This window comes from Myxine glutinosa, chromosome 5, assembly GCF_964187855.1.
Source record: "Myxine glutinosa chromosome 5, kmMyxGlut1.1, whole genome shotgun sequence".
Taxonomy (NCBI): Eukaryota; Metazoa; Chordata; class Myxini; order Myxiniformes; family Myxinidae; genus Myxine; species Myxine glutinosa.
Window position 1 is genome coordinate 49550595 of NC_136265.1, and position 18612 is coordinate 49569206.

Consider the following 18612-nt stretch of genomic DNA (forward strand, 5'->3'; position numbering starts at 1 on the left):
CCAGGCCTGGTGTTGGTATAACGGTTATGGTAGCTGGCTTGAGATCTTAGGGTCTTGAGGTCGAGCCCCTGACGTGCCATTGAATTAACACCAGCTGGGTTGACTCAGCCTGTCATCTTTCTGAGGTTGGCAAAATGAGTACCAGCTTACTGGTAACAGTGGCACAGCCACGCTTCCAGAAATTATGCGACCAGCAGACACAGGCTGCATACGAAATACAGAGCTCTACGTCTACCTAGTGTGACGACGAAGCTTGCCATTGTGCTGTTTGTTAGGAATTGGTTTTAGGACAACAGCATCGAAAATCTGCAGTGTCCGGCCAAAAATCCCAATTTGTACCCAACTTGAGTTGGTCGTCGTTGGATGAGCCTAATGAACCACTGAATCTGCACTTGATATTTTTCCGTCTTTTCTTTACAGGATCTAAGGCTTGTACAAGAGCTGCCACACACACACATCTCACACACATGGACATACAGACAAATACACGAGACAACACAGGAAGTTAGACGAGTCAAACACAGCTAATGAGGTCAGGGGAAGTGACGTCACTTCCCTTAGGACTCTGGGTACTCTGGTGATGTCACAACTACATCACAACTTTTTCCTCAGTGGAGCATCCTCTGAATGAGGAATTTTCTCCTCCCCAAGAATGCCAACCTATGGGGATTGTCCATGCTCTATCCTTTAAATGCTGAACATCAAGCAAGGAAGCAGCACGTACCATTTATAAAGTGTTTGGTTCCAGGGTTTGAACCGCTGACCTCTCAGAACCGATGCTCCATACATTACACCACCTAGTCTGGTCAAATCTGCACGAGGAACACAGCAATATTACACCAGATGTCGACCAACAATTAGTACAAACTAAGCCTGTACAGACTATAATTAATAATGCTTGTAATAACTGACAGTTTTAAAGTAACAGGTGTCATGGTGTCCAGAGAGTTTCAGTTATCTCCTTCAGTTTCTCTCGAACCCTCATGCGAGATAGTTGAGCGGTGGTTCCTCTTGCCTAAATAGTTCTAAAATGCGCATTGGTAGCTATAAGTACAACATGTGGCATTTAGGAAAAACAATCTCCCTGAAAGAAAAACGTTTGGATGAAAATTGTGAAAGAGACGGACTGAGAGGGGCGGTGTTACAGCCAAATGTTTCGGCAATTGCACCGAAAGATCACAAAGACTCTGTGACCGATGTATGAATCTTTCGCAACATTTGATTGCATTTTCTAAAATGTGAAACCCTGCATCGAGAAGTTTTACACATATTTCAGAGATTCGGTTCCATCCGCATTATGACTCGAAGCGACACTTGCGGGTTTTTTGGCAGATGCTCCGCTGCGCCCGTTGGCTCACAACTCCGAACACTCAATCGTCTTCACGATTAATTCTCAGTGCGGCAAATGTTTTCGAGTTAAGTTTAATGCTTCTAAAACTCGATTTCTTCCCATCTCTCTCTCTAAAACTCCTTTCAACTTTCCAATCTCCTTTGAAAGCTCCACAATTACACCATGTGATAAAATTAACCTACTAGGTTTTACCCTGACATCAAATTTATCCTGGAATCCACACATTACGCAAATAAGCTTAAGTCTGCCTAGAAGAAACTAGGACTCGTGTTTAAATGTCAAATATTCTTCTCCTCTGAACAGTTGCTTCAACTATAAAAGTTGACGGCTTTCATGTGCGCACTTGGTACTCCATAGGCCGTCAGTTAAAACTGACTTTCCATTTGCCAAATTTGAAAATATGTACAAACCGGTGTATTAATTCCCTTACTAAGAAGCCTGTCGTTGGCTTCACGGTTAAGGTCGCTGGCTTTAGGTCTCAGGATCCGAGAGTTCCAGCCCCTGTCGTTTGGTTGAAATAACATCAGGTGGGTTTGAGACTCAGCCTGTCATCCTTCCGAGGTCTGCAAAATGAGTCCCATCAGTTACTGGTAATGGAGGGGTGGGGGGCACCGCATCAGTGGCAGAGCGGGCTTTCCGATAAAATGATGTAGCAGCAGCAGGCTGCATACAAAGCAACATTCCCTTTTGCCGTCTAAATTGATAATACAGATTACATACATACGAACACTCACAAGCATTCGCAATAGAAATATGAAAGAAGTCTTTTAAGGATCTCCCTCGATGCCAATTCGCATCTATCTCCCATTCTCCCAAGGCGCTTTGAAATGGTGTGATGATTTATCAAACCTGTTTTCCTCCTGATGCTTGCCAAAGCCTCGGACCGTTCTCCTTCGAAACAGGAAACCTTTGGCACGTTTCTGTAAAGGCAAAATTACCGGCTTTTAAAAGACAAAAGGTAACAATTTGAGGGCAATTTTCGTTCCATTACGGCATTGGTTGGACTCAAATCGTTTCCAGAGTGCTTGCAGGTAAATGTATGTCACGTGATCCCAGCTGCTGTCGAGCTAATTCCATCGTTTCGAGTCGGTTAACTTGTCACCGAGCAAGCCTTAATTACCCTCGAGCTCCAATTACGACATTACTGACTGTACTGTTTAAGGTCCCGGTTAAGGTAGAAGGTTTTGACACGTTTTGGCTGCTGTCGCTGCGATATATCTGTCAAGTCCTTGACTTTCCTTTAAAAGGTTCAGCCTTTTTTCAGCCCTAGTCCTCCATAATACGCCCCCTCGTTACCTCATCAACAGGGCAAGGTACTTGCTCACGTGCAAACTCAATCAGCACAGCCCACTTACATTACAAGCGGTCAGCATGTTTCGGCAAAAAGCTTCACCAACCGAATCTACCTTACTATCTAAAGTCTTCCCAGAAGCCATGTGCCAGCAAATACAATTCCCTAAGCAGAATGTAGTGCTGCCCGCCTATTCGGATCGAGAGAGAGGGGAGAGAGAGGGGAGAGAGAGGGGAGAGAGTGGGGAGAGAGAGGGGAGAGAGAGGGGGGAGAGAGGGGAGAGAGAGGGGAGAGAGAGGGGCGAGAGAGGGGAGAGAGAGGGGGGAGAGAGGGGAGAGAGAGGGGAGAGAGAGGGGAGAGGGGAGAGAGAGGGGCGAGAGAGGGGAGAGAGAGGGGAGAGAGAGGGGAGAGAGAGAGAGAGAGAGAGAAGGGAGAGAGAGAAGAGAGGGGAGAGAGAAGGGAGAGAGGGGAGAGAGAGAGAGAGAGTTGTGAGAGAGTTGTGATTCTAACGAGTGACCTCTTGGGTGTTATAATGAGTTTGCAAGCCGCACAGCCGACGCAAGTTATATTTCAGCATCATAAGCAAGTTTTTGTTTTTTTCCAAGGCTTACGCTGGAAAATGCGACATGTTTTGTCTTCAGTGTAGGAATGAGAGAGTGTGCTGCGGAGGGCAGCAAGATACTGAGCCAGATCGTTATGTTCCAACCAGAACAACACAACACCAGTTATAAACACAACCACAACAACACACCACCAGTTATAAACACCACCAGTTATAAACACAACCAGAACAACACACCACCAGTTATAAACACATCCAGAACAGCACACCACCAGTTATAAACACAACCAGAACAACGCACCACCAGTTATAAACACAAGCAGAACAACACACCACCAGTTATAAACACATCCAGAACAACACACCACCAGTTATAAACACATCCAGAACAACACACCACCAGTTATAAACACAACCACAACAACACACCACCAGTTATAAACACAAGCAGAACAACACACCACCAGTTATAAACACAACCAGAACAACACACCACCAGTTATAAACACATCCAGAACAACACACCACCAGTTATAAACACAACCACAACAACACACCACCAGTTATAAACACAACCAGAACAACGCACCACCAGTTATAAACACAACCACAACAACACACCACCAGTTATAAACACCACCAGTTATAAACACAACCAGAACAACACACCACCAGTTATAAACACATCCAGAACAGCACACCACCAGTTATAAACACAACCAGAACAACGCACCACCAGTTATAAACACAAGCAGAACAACACCCCACCAGTTATAAACACAACCAGAACAACACACCACCAGTTATAAACACATCCAGAACAACACACCACCAGTTATAAACACAACCACAACAACACACCACCAGTTATAAACACATCCAGAACAACGCACCACCAGTTATAAACACAAGCAGAACAACACCCCACCAGTTATAAACACAACCAGAACAACACACCACCAGTTATAAACACATCCAGAACAACACACCACCAGTTATAAACACAACCACAGCAACACACCACCAGTTATAAACACAACCAGAACAACACAACACCAGTTATAAACACAACCACAACAACACACCACCAGTTATAAACACCACCAGTTATAAACACAACCAGAACAACACACCACCAGTTATAAACACATCCAGAACAGCACACCACCAGTTATAAACACAACCAGAACAACGCACCACCAGTTATAAACACAAGCAGAACAACACCCCACCAGTTATAAACACAACCAGAACAACACACCACCAGTTATAAACACATCCAGAACAACACACCACCAGTTATAAACACAACCAGAACAACACACCACCAGTTATAAACACAACCAGAAAAACACACCACCAGTGAAAAAAAACATCCAGAACAACACACCACCAGGTATAAACACAACCAGAACAACACACCACCAGTTATAAACACAACCAGAACAACACACCACCAGTTATAAACACCACCAGGTATAAACACAACCAGAACAACACACCACCAGTTATAAACACAACTAGAACAACACACCACCAGTTATAAACAACCAGAACAACACACCACCAGTTATAAACACAACCAGAACACACCACCAGTTATAAACACAACCAGAACAACACACCACCAGTTATAACAACAACCAGAACAACACACCAGCAGTTATAACCACAACCACAACCAGAACAACACACCACCTGTTATAAACACCACCAGATATGAAAACACAACCAGAACAACACACCACCAGTTATAAACACAAACAGAAAAACACATCACCAATTTATAAACACAACCAGTTATAAACACAACGAGAACAACACACCACCAGTTATAAACACAACCAGAACAACACACCACCAGTTATAAACACAACCAGAACAACACACAACCAGAACAACACACCACCAGTTATAAACACAACAGGACCAACACACCACCAGTTATAACCACAACCAGAACAACATACCACCAGTTATAAACACAACCAGAACAACACACCACCAGTTATAACCACAACCAGAACAACACACCACCAGTTATAAACACAACCAGAACAACACACCACCAGTTATAAACACAACCAGAACAACACACCACCAGTTACAACAACAACCAGAACAACACACCAGCAGTTATAACAACAACCAGAACAACACACCAGCAGTTATAACCACAACCAGAACAACACACCAGCAGTTATAACCACAACCAGAACCAGAACAACACACCACCAGTTATAAACACAAACAGAACAACACACCACCAGAACAACACACAACCAGAACAACACACCACCAGTTATAAACACAAGCAGAACAACACACCACCAGTTATAAACACAACCAGAACACCACACAACCAGTTATAAACACAACCAGAACAACACACAACCAGAACAACACACAACCAGTTATAAACACAACTACAACTAGAACTAGAACGGTACTCAGAAGGGAGCACACATTAACCTGCCTGGTTGGCGATATCTCCCAATGGTGAAGAATCACTTTAAAAATTAAATAACTCTCATATCCGAATCCATATTCAGATCTTTATCCAAATCTAATCGAATCGTCCTTGTCAAACACCCAACCGGTCCACCAAGTGTCGTCCAAATCCGTTCATAACTTTTTGAGATATCCTGCTATGTACCGTTAAATGGGGTGAATAGGGACAGCAAGGTGAATAGGGACACAAATTGAAAAAAGTTCGGAAACTTTTTTCGCTGAAAATTGATAACCAAACTGATTTGTTGATATTTGGGTTGAAAGTGTTCTCTTGTTTTTTAAAAGCAACCTATAGTCCCTATTAACCCCATATATGGGTTAAATAGGAATAAATAGGATTTTTATGGCTGTCCCTATTCACCCCGTTTTACGGGTGAATAGGGACAGTCACTAATACAAAAAAATAATGATCAAGAAACAATCCTGAGTTTCCAACTTATTGCTAAATTGATAGCTCAGATGGATGCACATAATATGCACCCATAATATAAACCACGGAGCCAATGAAAAAAAATATGGGATAAAAAGTTTCTCCAAACTGTCCCGATTTCTTGATTATTTTTTTTTTGTATGAGTCACTGTCCCTATTCACCCGTAAAACGGGGTGAATAGGGACAGCCATAAAAATCCTATTTATTCCTATTTAACCCATATATGGGATTAATAGGGACAGCCATAAAAATCCTATTTATTCCTATTTAACCCATATATGGGATTAATAGGGACAGCCGTAAAAATCCTATTTATTCCTATTTAACCCATATATGGGATTAATAGGGACAGCCGTAAAAATCCTATTTATTCCTATTTAACCCATATATGGGATTAATAGGGACAGCCGTAAAAATCCTATTTATTCCTATTTAACCCATATATGGGATTAATAGGGACAGCCGTAAAAATCCTATTTATTCCTATTTAACCCATATATGGGATTAATAGGGACAGCCGTAAAAATCCTATTTATTCCTATTTAACCCATATATGGGGTTAATCGGGACTATAAGTTGCTTTTTAAAAAAACAAGAGAACACTTTCAACCCAAATATCAACAAATCAGTATGGTTATCAATTTTCAGCGAAAAAAGTTTCCGAACTTTTTTTCAGTTTGTGTCCCTGTTCACCTTGCTGTGCCTATTCACCCCATTTCACGGTATCGTTTTTGGCCCTGTCTCATAATGGTGAAGAATCACTTAAAAAATTTTACTCGCCGGATCCGAATCCGGATCTTCACCAAAATCTAATCATTTCGTCCTTGTCACATATGCTACATCTCTGCCAGATTTTTTCCAAACCGTCCACAACTTTTTGAGATATTCTGTTCACAAACGGACAGACAGACAGGGGTGAAAACGTAACCTCCATCCACCTTTGGTGGCGGAGGTAATCAGCTGGTTCTTGTCACCTAACCAACTCATCCACCAAGTTTTGTCATAACGCGTCCATAAATTTTTGAGATATCGTGCTCACAGCCAAACAAACAGAAAAAGAGACATATAGACAGACAGGGGTGTAACAAGAACATTAAGCTACAGTAGACAAACAGTGATTAAAGTGAAGACAGGTTCAGTTTGGAACCCATTCTCATGATCTGAAAGAAATGGTCCAAAGTTTGATGACTCAGCATCAGTGAATCGAACTATAAACCCTCCATGAAGAGCTATTGCCACACTCAAGTGTGGTAATGGAAAATGGTCGAGCGGGGACACCATATCCTTAAACAGTTTGTCTTGCAGAGAGGACTTTCATGCCTCGTTCGCACCAAAAACTGTTCCTGTGTTGGAACATCATAAAGCACTGCCTTAAACCAGGCCAGTGTAGCGTTGAAGTGTTCCTGTGGGAGACAAGTTCCCATCTCATCCCAATGGTTGGAACCGTTCACTGGTCTCATAATGTCATCACATTCCCAGCCCAAGTACCACCGAGGCGATAAAACTGCGGACATGGCCAAGGCCTGTCTTGACACTTTTCATATCGAAGAGTTGTTGGCCCATTGGGCGCAGAAGATAAGATGCAGGATAAACTGGCATCAAGTTCGACGAATGAACATTTCAGCACGGCATATTTTCTTACTGGGAAATTCAATGCTCTGCAAAATAATGTCGCGATAAAATGCAAAAGCTGAAATTTGCATGTGGCCAAATGAGGGAGCACAATAGGACACTCGGTAGAGCGCAAACCTCCACCAGGCTGAACTGATAACCATACTGACACAGATATGTGGTGATTATTATACACAGATATCCTTGACGCAAAATCACCACCATCCTGTATAGCCAATTATCTGCAGATTTAAACATGCTGGATTTATTTTTGGTGACCAGAATTTTTACAACTCTATGTTGTTATTATTGTTGTTGTTGTGTAGCCCCAGACAGTTCTCTCAAACAAGCCCTCGGCACGGAGACAGCCGGCCGATTTCCCAGGAGCGACCCAGAGATTCCCAACATCCAGGATGGTGTACCTCCGCTTTCACGGTCAGGGTCATGACAGAATTAGAGAGAGAGGAGAGAGGAGAGAGGACAGAGGAGAGAGGAGAGAGGAGAGAGGAGAGAGGAGAGAGGAGAGAGGGGAGAGGGGAGAGAGGAGAGAGGAGAGAGGAGGAGAGAGGAGAGAGGGGAGAGGGGGGAGAGGAGAGAGGAGAGAGGGGAGAGAGAGAGAGAATGGGGAAGATTTGGCCCCTGGCTTGCGTTGGGTGGTACAACCACCGTGAAGAGGCATCCTCCAATGGTTGTGAAATCTATGTTGTTTCACTTTTCTTTTTTTTCTTTTTTTTTTTGTATACTGAATCGAGGCTCGTGAAAGAGCTAACATTTATTTCACAAACAAATCAACCAGACAAACTAAATATACAAAAAGAGGGAGCGGAAGACAAGATGGGGAGAGAAGGGGAAGCACACAACCACAACATTTGAGAGCAGGGAGAAGTGTGGGAGGGAGAGGGCTTGGGGGCAGGAGGCGTGGGAAGGGGAGGGGGGGGGGGGGAGAGGTATAAAATACTTGCCGCCATCTTTCTTCTTTTTAAATCAATGATGGTGCTGTCTGCGCTTCTTCTTCGTCGAGCTGGCTGTCCGGCCAAACTGAACAACCGGTTAAGAAGGACCTTGATCGGGGCGGTGATGGGAGAACCCGCTGGAAGGACAACAGTCTCTGTGGCACTTCACAAATCTTGGCTTTCTGGGAGAGTGGTCAGACATAAGCCATTCCAGAGAAAAAGGCACATGATACATGCCTGGAATTTGCAGAAAGGTACGAGAAAGACTGAGAGCATGAGGCAAAATATTCTGTTGACCGCTGAGACAAAAATTGAACTCTTTGGCCTAAATGCAAAGTGCTAAGTCAGGCAGAAACCAAGCACAGCTCATCGCACATCGAACACCATCCCTACCGTGAAGCATGGCAGTGGTAGCATCATGTTATGGGGATGCTTTGCAGTGGCAGGGACTGACAGACTTGTAAGGATAGAGGGAACAATGAATGGAGCCAAATGCAGGCAAATTCTGGAGGAGAACCTGCTTCAGAGTGCAAGCTACCTCAGACTGTGGTGAAGATTTATGTTCCAACAGAACAATGATCCCAAGCATACAGCCAAAGCAACACTGGAAATGGCTTCAGAACAAGAACGTAAAAGTCCATGAGTGACCCAGCCAAAGTCCAGACTTGAATCCCATTGAGAATCTGTGGAAAGACTTGAGGATTGCTGTCCACTGACACTCCCCATCCAACTTGACAGAGCTTGAGCAAATCTGTGAGGAAGAACGGGAAAAACTCCCCAAATCCAGATGTGCAAAGTTGATGCAGACAAACCCAAGAAGACTCGAAGCTGTAATCGCTGACAAATTCGCTTCGACGACGTATTGACTCAGGGGTTTGAATACTTATGTAAATTAGATATTTATGGATTTCACTTTCAATTGTTTTGGAAAAATTTCTAAAAAGAAAATTCCACTTTGACATTATGGGATATTATGAGTACTTTAGTGACAAAAAAGATCTCAATTTAATCCATTTTAATATTCAGGCTGTCACAAAATGTGAAAAAGGTCAAAGGGTGTGAATACTTTCTGAACGCATTGTATAAGGTGCAAATCTCATATGTCAAGTTTTTAAAGTTGCCTTATATGGAATTTGAGCCTTTCATATTCCATCATGAAAGAGCTGCTCAAACCACTACACAGACAAGTCAAGGTCCTTCTCGGAAAGTTCACTGCAATAATACTATAAGGAATATACAATATAGGTTGACGTACCGTGGTGTGCATGTGGAGGTGAGGTACTCGTTTCATGTGGACACAGTACATGCCAGAACAATGTACTCACATCTCTCGCCTATAATTTAATCCTCACACATTCTCGAACGCTGCGTCTGACATCGACATGACGTGATTTCATTTCCTTGTCATCTTCGGTGATCCGAGGTGCTGGTGCTGGCTAGGCCCAGTCGGGTTTTGGATACCGCCTGCTCTGCCGTCTGGCAAGCGAGTTCAGGTCTGTGCCACAGTTAGCCTGATATGGGATGTCGTAATCCTGGAATTATCCTCGGTTAGCCATACCTTTTGATTGGAATAGTTTGGCCGTCGATGGATGCCTGGCCTCATTTGCAGCTGGTTTGTCGCCAATGCTTTCATCAGCCAGCATGCAAACATTCGTGCTTCTTCCCTCCGATGGCACTAATTTCCTGGTATCAGGGATTGGACCCAAATGGGTTCTCTGTAATTATACTAAGATTTATAGGCCTATCTTCACAGCAGATAGCAACGCTGAAAGTTTAGCTTCGAAGCAGTGACAGAAAATGAACAAAGTGAGGTCAAATGAAAGGCTTCTTCCTGTCACATGTTTCTGGATAAATTAATTAAATAACTAAATATAATTAAATTAATTAAATATATTAAAATTAAATATAATTTAAATAAATAAAATTTTAATAAATTAAAAAATAAATTAAAATTAAATAAAATAAATATAAATTAATTAAATATATAAATTAATTAAATCATGTCAGAGTATAAATTAATCAGACTGATCATCTATTGTCGATACGTGATTGATTGAAACATTGTTACACCCAGTGAACCCTCTGAGCGTGGAAATGCCATTGATATCTTTATGCGGGAAGTCCTAAGGGTCGCCCACTGGGATTTGCTCATTTTGATGTCTAATAAAGTGGTTTAGTGAATATATTATTTGTGAATGAAAGAGAATGTCCAAAGACATTGGTTCCCACTGAGATGTTTCCCTAAAAATAGGAATCAAAGCAAACTAGCTAGCTCATGCCCCTATGCTGGTACAGTAACTTGCACAGGTTGAAGATCCCCTGATGGTTTTCAGAAAGACGAAGTAGGCCATTGTGTGCTGGCACCATGACCAAATTGCAATTTCTTGTACAAATTACCACTGAGAAGGCAATGGCAAACAATGCAATGTATCTCCTGCCAAAAACGGATTCAGCACACCAACACACTTGGGTAAGGTTCAGGTGTAGTGACACTATTTCAAAATCCACGTGAGCAGTTTTTTTTTTTTTTGAATACAAAGTCGAGGCTCATGTAAGAGCTAAAAAGAGCTCATGTAAGAGTTAACCCTTTAAAAGCTACTGTGGAATGAGTTGGCCTGAATGTTTCAAAACCTGTTTTTCTATTATTTTTTCAGACCATTAATGCAGAACCTCGGAGCCATATTTGGAGGGGCATCCCCTACCACACAACAAGCCACTGAATAAAACCTCCTTAGGGATGAAAACACTTGACTCTTCATATTTACCGCCACCACCGAAGGTGGATGGAGGTTGTTTTCACCACTGTCTGTCTGTCTGTCTGTGAGCAGGATATCTCAAAAAGTTGTGGATGAGTTATTACAAAACTCGGTGGCCGAGTTGGTTTGGTGACGAGAACAAGCCGATTCGATTTTGGTTCAGATCCGGATCCAGATCCGATGTATCAGTGGGATACAAAACATAAACTGCTCAGCCTGGCAGAGGTATGCCCTCTACTCTTTTTTTTTTTGTATACAAGATCGAGGCTCGTGTAAGAGCTACCATTAATCACAAAAAAAAAAACGGACACATAAAACATATAATAAGGGGAGCAGTAGACAAGATGGGGAGAGAGGGGTAAGCACACAAGCACAACATTTGAGAGGAGCGACATCGGGAGATCTGTGGGAGGGAGAGGGCTTGGGGGGAGGAGGCCTGGGAAGGAGGGTGGGTTGGGATGTAATACTTAGTGTAATTCTAGTTACCTCCGCCACCGAAGGTAGTTGTTATGTTTTCACCCCTGTCTGTCTGTTAGTGAACACCATATCTCAGATCTTTTATATATGGACATGGGTTGAATCCCTGCTTGAGAGAATGTCAACCCCCTCCCCACCATCACGGCCGTCTCTCCAACTCACAATCCCACGAGATATGCAGAAAGGACGACCCAAAACCAATTATCTTCTTTTTGATTCGTATATAAACATCATTAAAAGAAAATAATGACCTCGGCCAAAGTTCAAACGACGTGGGTTTAATCTCGACATGAGAGCTATTTGGGCAGTGTATAAGCTAACAGATCGCTGTCTCCATCGATCTTGCCAAGGCCGTAACACCGATCGGCTCAAAATCCTTTTAACTGTTGACTTGGTAGTTTTTACAATGAAGGAAACATTAACAATGTTGTTAAAAGTTTATTTTGTGATTAATTTGTGATTGGAGTTATGTTGTTTGGAATGAAAAAAGAGATATCGAGTTCAAGTGAAGGATGACATGCCGTGATGGTTTCTACTTTCTAAACGTGAACTTCGCGGATCGCCATATGCAGATTCGCCACGGACCCACGATCGATGTTTCTATATGTGAACGTACCCGTTTGTTTGCGAACGGGTACGTTTTTCATGGAAGTCCTTCACGAACTTGCTGTCCATGTCTGATGTGCGACTGAAGGTGCTACAGGAATGTGGAATTTATTGGTTTAATGCTTTAGCATTCGCCGTATCTGCATTGCCTGTTTGCTTCTGGCCTCCCACCCATGCGTAGCACGGGTATCTCACAAGTTATAGTAAGATAAGAAAAAATAGTATTTAATTGCAGTGTCACCAGGGTAATCTGCAGGGTGCACACAGAGTCCTCACAACCTACAATTTTCCAAATACAATGTCTTTTCTAATTAATTTGATTTTGTGATTAATTAATATAATTGTAATTCTTTATGTTTAAGGAATTTTCTAAAAATTCAAGAAATGCAGTTCTAAAAAAATGGCAGACAAATGTAAATAAAGTATTAAATAATTAAAAGTAATGAGCATGAATGAGCAAATGGCTCATGAAAGACCAGGTACACAAAGCAATGAGTAATCCAAAAAGACTTTCCACCAAGTTAAAAAGTATGCACCTCCCAATAGGAGCGTAAAAGATGGTTTAAATTTTCATTCTCCGAAGTTGTTGGAATGGCAGTAACGGTACTTTTGGAACATCCTGGAGATTACAATATGTCTGAGAATAAGTTATATATATATATACAGTATATATATATATATATATATATATATATACTGAAACGCAAAAGAAACTTACCACCTTTGAAACCTTTAAATATCAACAATAACACTGCGTGTAGTAAATGTGTGAACTTATTTGTGCACAATAGTGTCCTCACTGTCAGACAAAACAGTCACGGATGGTCACTTGAACCTTCAATGGTCACTTCATAGCACAGCTGTTGAACAGCCGTTTTGACTGTCAGTGATTAGCCAAGGGGTACGGGATGATTTTAATGAGCTGCACGTGATGTCTTGATATTGGCTTTAAAAAGGCCAGTGCAAAATGGGCATTTCAATCAACATGCCACGATTGTCAAGGGATCAACGGCAGCGTGCCCTGGGCATGCTGCAAGGTGGACTGAGCTACCGTGAGGTGGCACGTCGCCTTGGCTGTTCACACCAGACGATATCGGCCCTGGTGGACAGAGACACCCTCCACAACTCTGCAGATGACAGACCTCGATCAGGGAGGCCAAGAGTCACCACTGCAAGGCAGGACAGGCAGATGGTCCGAAGTCACCTGCGGGATCGATTCTGTCCAGCATCCCGCACTGCGGCAGAAACTCCGGGGCGTGCAAACCCACGGATCTCCAATGATACTGCACGAAGACGACTGCATGACTATGGCCTGACTGCCAGAAGACCATACAGAGGCCCCATGATGACGGCTGCCCATCGGCCCAACCGACAGACATGGTGCCAGCAGCATCAGCGGTGGACCTTGGCGCAGTGGAACGAGGTCGCTTTCAGCGATGAGTCAAGGTTCTGTGTGGACAGTCCTGAGGGGCGAGCGTGTCTGGAGAAGAACTGGCGAGCGATATGCCGATTGTTGCGTGCGTCAAGCCAACAGGTGGGGTGGCCCAAGTGTGATGGTGTGGGCCGCCATATCAGGCCGGTACAGGACGCCACTGGTGGTTGTGGATGGGAATCTTAACGCCCAGCGGTATGTGGATAACATCCTGCGACCTCATCTGCTGCCATTCCTGCTAGACCACCCAGAACTGAGAACCTTTCAGCATGACAACGCTCGTCCCCATGCTGCTCGCTTTACCACTGCATTTCTCCAAGGCGAGAACATCAACACCATGCAGTGGCCTGCACTCTCCCCTGACCTGACTCCCATCGAGCACCTGTGGGATGAGCTTGGGAGACGCGTAGTTGGCAGGGCCAGCACATGGGCAGAGCTGCTTCAGACATTGAGGACTGAGTGGGACAGAATCCAGCAGCAATCCATCCAAAGACTGGTAGGCAGTATACGCCGATGATGCACTGCCTGTATCCAAAACAATGGTGGCCACACACGCTATTGAAAGGGGACTGACATTGCACCCTGTGCTGTTCTGTACTGTAGAACAAACTGATGAGATGGTGTATCTTGGTCAAAAACTTGACATGTCATCAATAAAATGCCAATGTTTCAATTAGCAATTGTTGGTTTGTTTTATTTTGAACTGTTACAATTTTATTACATTTCAAACAAGTGGTAAGTTTCTTTTGCGTTTTTGGTCTTTTTGAAGTTGGTCAAAATGGTCAAAATGGTCAAATCTTTTGGTCAAAATGCCCATTTTGCACTGGCCTTTTTAAAGCCAATATCAAGACATCACGTGCAGCTCAATAAAATCATCCCATACCCCTTGGCTAATCACTGACAGTCAAAACGGCTGTTCAACGGCTGTGCTATGAAGTGACCATTGAAGGTTCAAGTGATCATCCGTGACCGTTTTGTCTGACAGTGAGGACACTATTGTCCACAAATAAGTTCACACATTTACTACACGCAGTGTTATTGTTGATATTTAAAGGTTTCAAAGGTGGTAAGTTTCTTTTGCGTTTCAGTATATATATATATATATATATATATATATATATATATATATATATATATATAAATTATATATATATATATATATATGCAGTATATATATATATATATGCAGTATATATATATATATGTGTGTACATAAAAACTGTGAGAAATAGCAGATACTCCACAATACGAGCAGAGTGCCTCATTTCTATTAAATATTTAAAATAATTTTAAACCCCAGTTAATTCACCCCCAGATCCACTTTTTTTGAAATACCGACTTCGTTCCTGGAGGTTCTAGCAGTGTCCATGTGTTTTATACCTCAACCCCGACTTCCCATGCCTCCTTCCCCCCAAGCCCTCTCCCTCCCACGGATCTTCCGTTGTCGCTGTTCTCTGCTGTTGTACTTGTGTGCTTCCCTCTCTCTCCCCATCTTATCTCCCGCTCCCTTTATTGTATGTTTTGTGTGTCCGTTTGTTTTTTTTGTGATTGATGTGAGCTCTCTTACACGAGCCTCGATCTTGTATACAAAGAAAAAAAAAAAAAAAAAAAAACGGATATTTTAAAAATAAGTTACTTCAAGACGTTGTGGCTAATGGCATTGCAGTGCAGTACGTTATGGCAGTGCACAATGCCAAGTACGTTATGGCATTGCAGTGGTTCAATAACCTATTTCAAGACGTTATGGTTAAATTACGGTTCAAAATTACGGTTCAAACCTCCAAGACGATCGATCTTTTATTTTCAGACAAGCTTTCGGCCAAATAGGCCTTCTTCTCGGTCTTCCTCGAGTTCAACGAAAGTCATGACTTTGTGACAGTTTATTTGGTGACAGATTGGAGGTTATGGGGATATTTATGAGAAGAAGCAAAGAAAATACGAAATAATGCAAATACAAGCACTTCAAATGACACTCATTTTAATAATTAAATAATTTAATTAAATAATTTAATAATTAAATTTCAAGTCACGCCAAGGCTGTATTTTCTTATTATCAGCTGGAACCATTTGTAAATGGTTATCTCGTGGTACAAGCCAAGCTTTTTGAACATTATCCCTACCTTAATCACATGTCCATTCGTTTTGGCTGGCAAATGGAATTGCGCTCAGATTTTGGCTCAAATCTCTGACAGCCGGTATATTAATTGCTTAAAAAGCCAAAATGGAAATGAAATAACATTTTGCTTTCAAGCTGTTAAAAAGGAATTAGACATATCAATTGTTTATGTGCTATAATAAAGGACGTTGCTTTCAAGTATAGTTTGCAAAGAGTGCAGACAGAATAAACTGAGTACGAGGCCAAAACACTGCTTATGGATTGTTATTTCCTTCACTTTGAATTGGTTCAAAAACTTTGTCGAGATGGAAATCCGCTCTATCGTTTGTAGATTTGGCTGACCGCCCTCAGAATGGAATGAGAGGTAGAACCAGAATGGAATGGCGGAATGGCAGGCGAACAAGGCATGAATGTGCCATATTCTTGACAAATCTCACACTCTCACTTTGTCTCTCCGAAAGGACCATCTGGCAGACGCTCCCATCTACTTTCTTAATAATCCTCCTGAAGACGTTCCGTCGCTCAAACTTTTGGCCCTCACTATCTTTCTGGCTTTTATCTTTCAGCTATTATCTTTCTTAGGCAAACCACACTTCTAAGTTGGCCTTCAAAGCCAGTCGCCGTCTGGGCAATTTTCCTTTGCGCAAAGTCCTTCCTTGGCACACCTGAACACCTATACACTTACAAGGCCTTCATCCGCACCTTTATGGACCACTGCTCTCCCCACTGTGCTGGCGCCTGTGCGTCACACCTTGCTCAGCTGGATATTGTGGAAACCAAGGCTTTCAAGGTCATTGCAGTGTTCCGCGATGAAGTTGAGTCCATGGGCCTATCACCTTCACATTGCAAACAGATCAGTGGTCTCTCTGTCTTCTCGCACCTCCTTCCAGGTCTTGCACCCTCTACTCTTTTCGTGCTTTGGCCCCCCCACTTTCCAAATTCCAAAGTTTCCACCAGCATCCCCCTTCCGATGAAACTCCCACAATCCAGGATCACTGCTCACCTCCACTCATTTATTTCTATTTTTTCCCACCTGTAAGCCTGGTGTTGGCTAAAGGGTTAGGGTGCTGGCTTGGGATCCTAGGATCCTAAGTTTGAATCCTGGTCGATCGCTGAATTAATGCCACGGGGGTTAACTCAGCCTGTCATCCTTCCGAGGTCGGAAAATTGAGTGCCAGCCTGCTGGGATGAATGTGCCGGTGTGTGCCCTGGTTTAGAATAGGTACACCTTATCCCTGCGTGTCATAATAGGCGACTAAAGGATTGGCATCAGGAAGGGCATCCAGTCATCAAAAAACATTGCCTCAAAAAGGGAACCATGATAATTGTCGTGGGGCCTGCAAGGCTAACCCCCGCTCTAGCAGGGAAAATGGCCTTAAAAGCGGATTTTTGTTTTAATTATTGCCCGTAGGAGACATCTTCTCCCCCCCCCCCCCCCCCCCCCCCCCACCTGTGGATGTGGAACCTACTTCCATACTCTCCTCAATCTCATTCTTACCTCCAAGCCTTCCAGACAGCCTTCTCCCCCATTAAAAACCATGACATTGTTAGGTTTGTGGAGGTAGATGATGGGATACCATAGTAAAGATAGGATTGTATAGGTATAGCATGGACAGTGGATGCATAGGAGACATCTCGATGTATTTAAGTAGGGAAACTGGAGCTTAAGATTGTTATGTGTCTTCACACGGGGAGTGAAGCTGTGTTAACTGGATAGGGATTAAGGTTAGTTTCCCCCAATTTGTGATTGCCTCCTGTGGCTTTTCCCTTCGTTTTTACATTTACAAGGCCAGCCATGGCCACCTCCATTTACCAACAATAAGTGACATAAGTGCCAACAGAACCAATAACATTCCCGATCGGGCTGAACCCTCCCTCCATGAGGAGATTGCAACCAGCAGGCCACACCCCGAGCTTCGTGATTGGTCGTGGAAACTGGGGGGGGGGGGTGTAGGGTTCGGTGGAGCTCGGCGATTGGTCAGTGTGACGTCAGAGCAAGAAGCTTCGAGCAGGAGGAATAAGGGTCGCTTTAGTCTCTCTGCTGGTTCTGGCTTGAACAAAAAATCTCGCCGTTGTTGGTGTGTTTGGTGTGCTGGTAATTTTGGTGCACTTTTGAAGGAGTGTGGAGCTTTTGCTACGCCGGAAGCATCTCGACCGAGGCGGGCAACATTTGGGCTCACTCAAGAGCTTGGAGGAATCGAGGAGAGGGAGGGGCCATTTTTACCTCACACCCATGGCGCCTTCATCAGCCGTCACAATCTTGTTCGCTAAGGTGCGGGAAGGGCTGAACTTGACCATCGCCGCCACTCGTTGAAGATAGCCCTTTGGAGACAGATAAGGCCGGCACGAAAAGGAAACATTTTATTTCATTTTATTTTCCCGTGTGTCAGTTTCTGTGTCTGAGAATAGGCTCCTCAAAGTAGGAGTTTCAATTAGTTTTTACCACAACTTTATTTCGTCTTTGATTTATTAGCGCTGAGGAAGCGCCTCTAGCGAATGACTTCCAGCCAGTGTA

At 43.2% G+C, this 18612-nt stretch overlaps 1 long non-coding RNA gene across 1 annotated transcript in view; it reads right to left on the reverse strand.

Annotated features, from left to right (window-relative positions):
• Window positions 1-730: 730 nt before the first annotated feature.
• LOC137428424 (uncharacterized) overlaps window positions 731-18612 on the reverse strand; it is a 41338-nt gene continuing 23456 nt past the window's right edge. The window contains exons 2-3 of the long non-coding RNA XR_010984703.2: window positions 2201-2271; window positions 731-812 (exon numbers count right to left, since the gene is read on the reverse strand). This is a non-coding gene — a long non-coding RNA (uncharacterized LOC137428424). The remainder of the gene's footprint in view (window positions 813-2200; window positions 2272-18612) is intronic.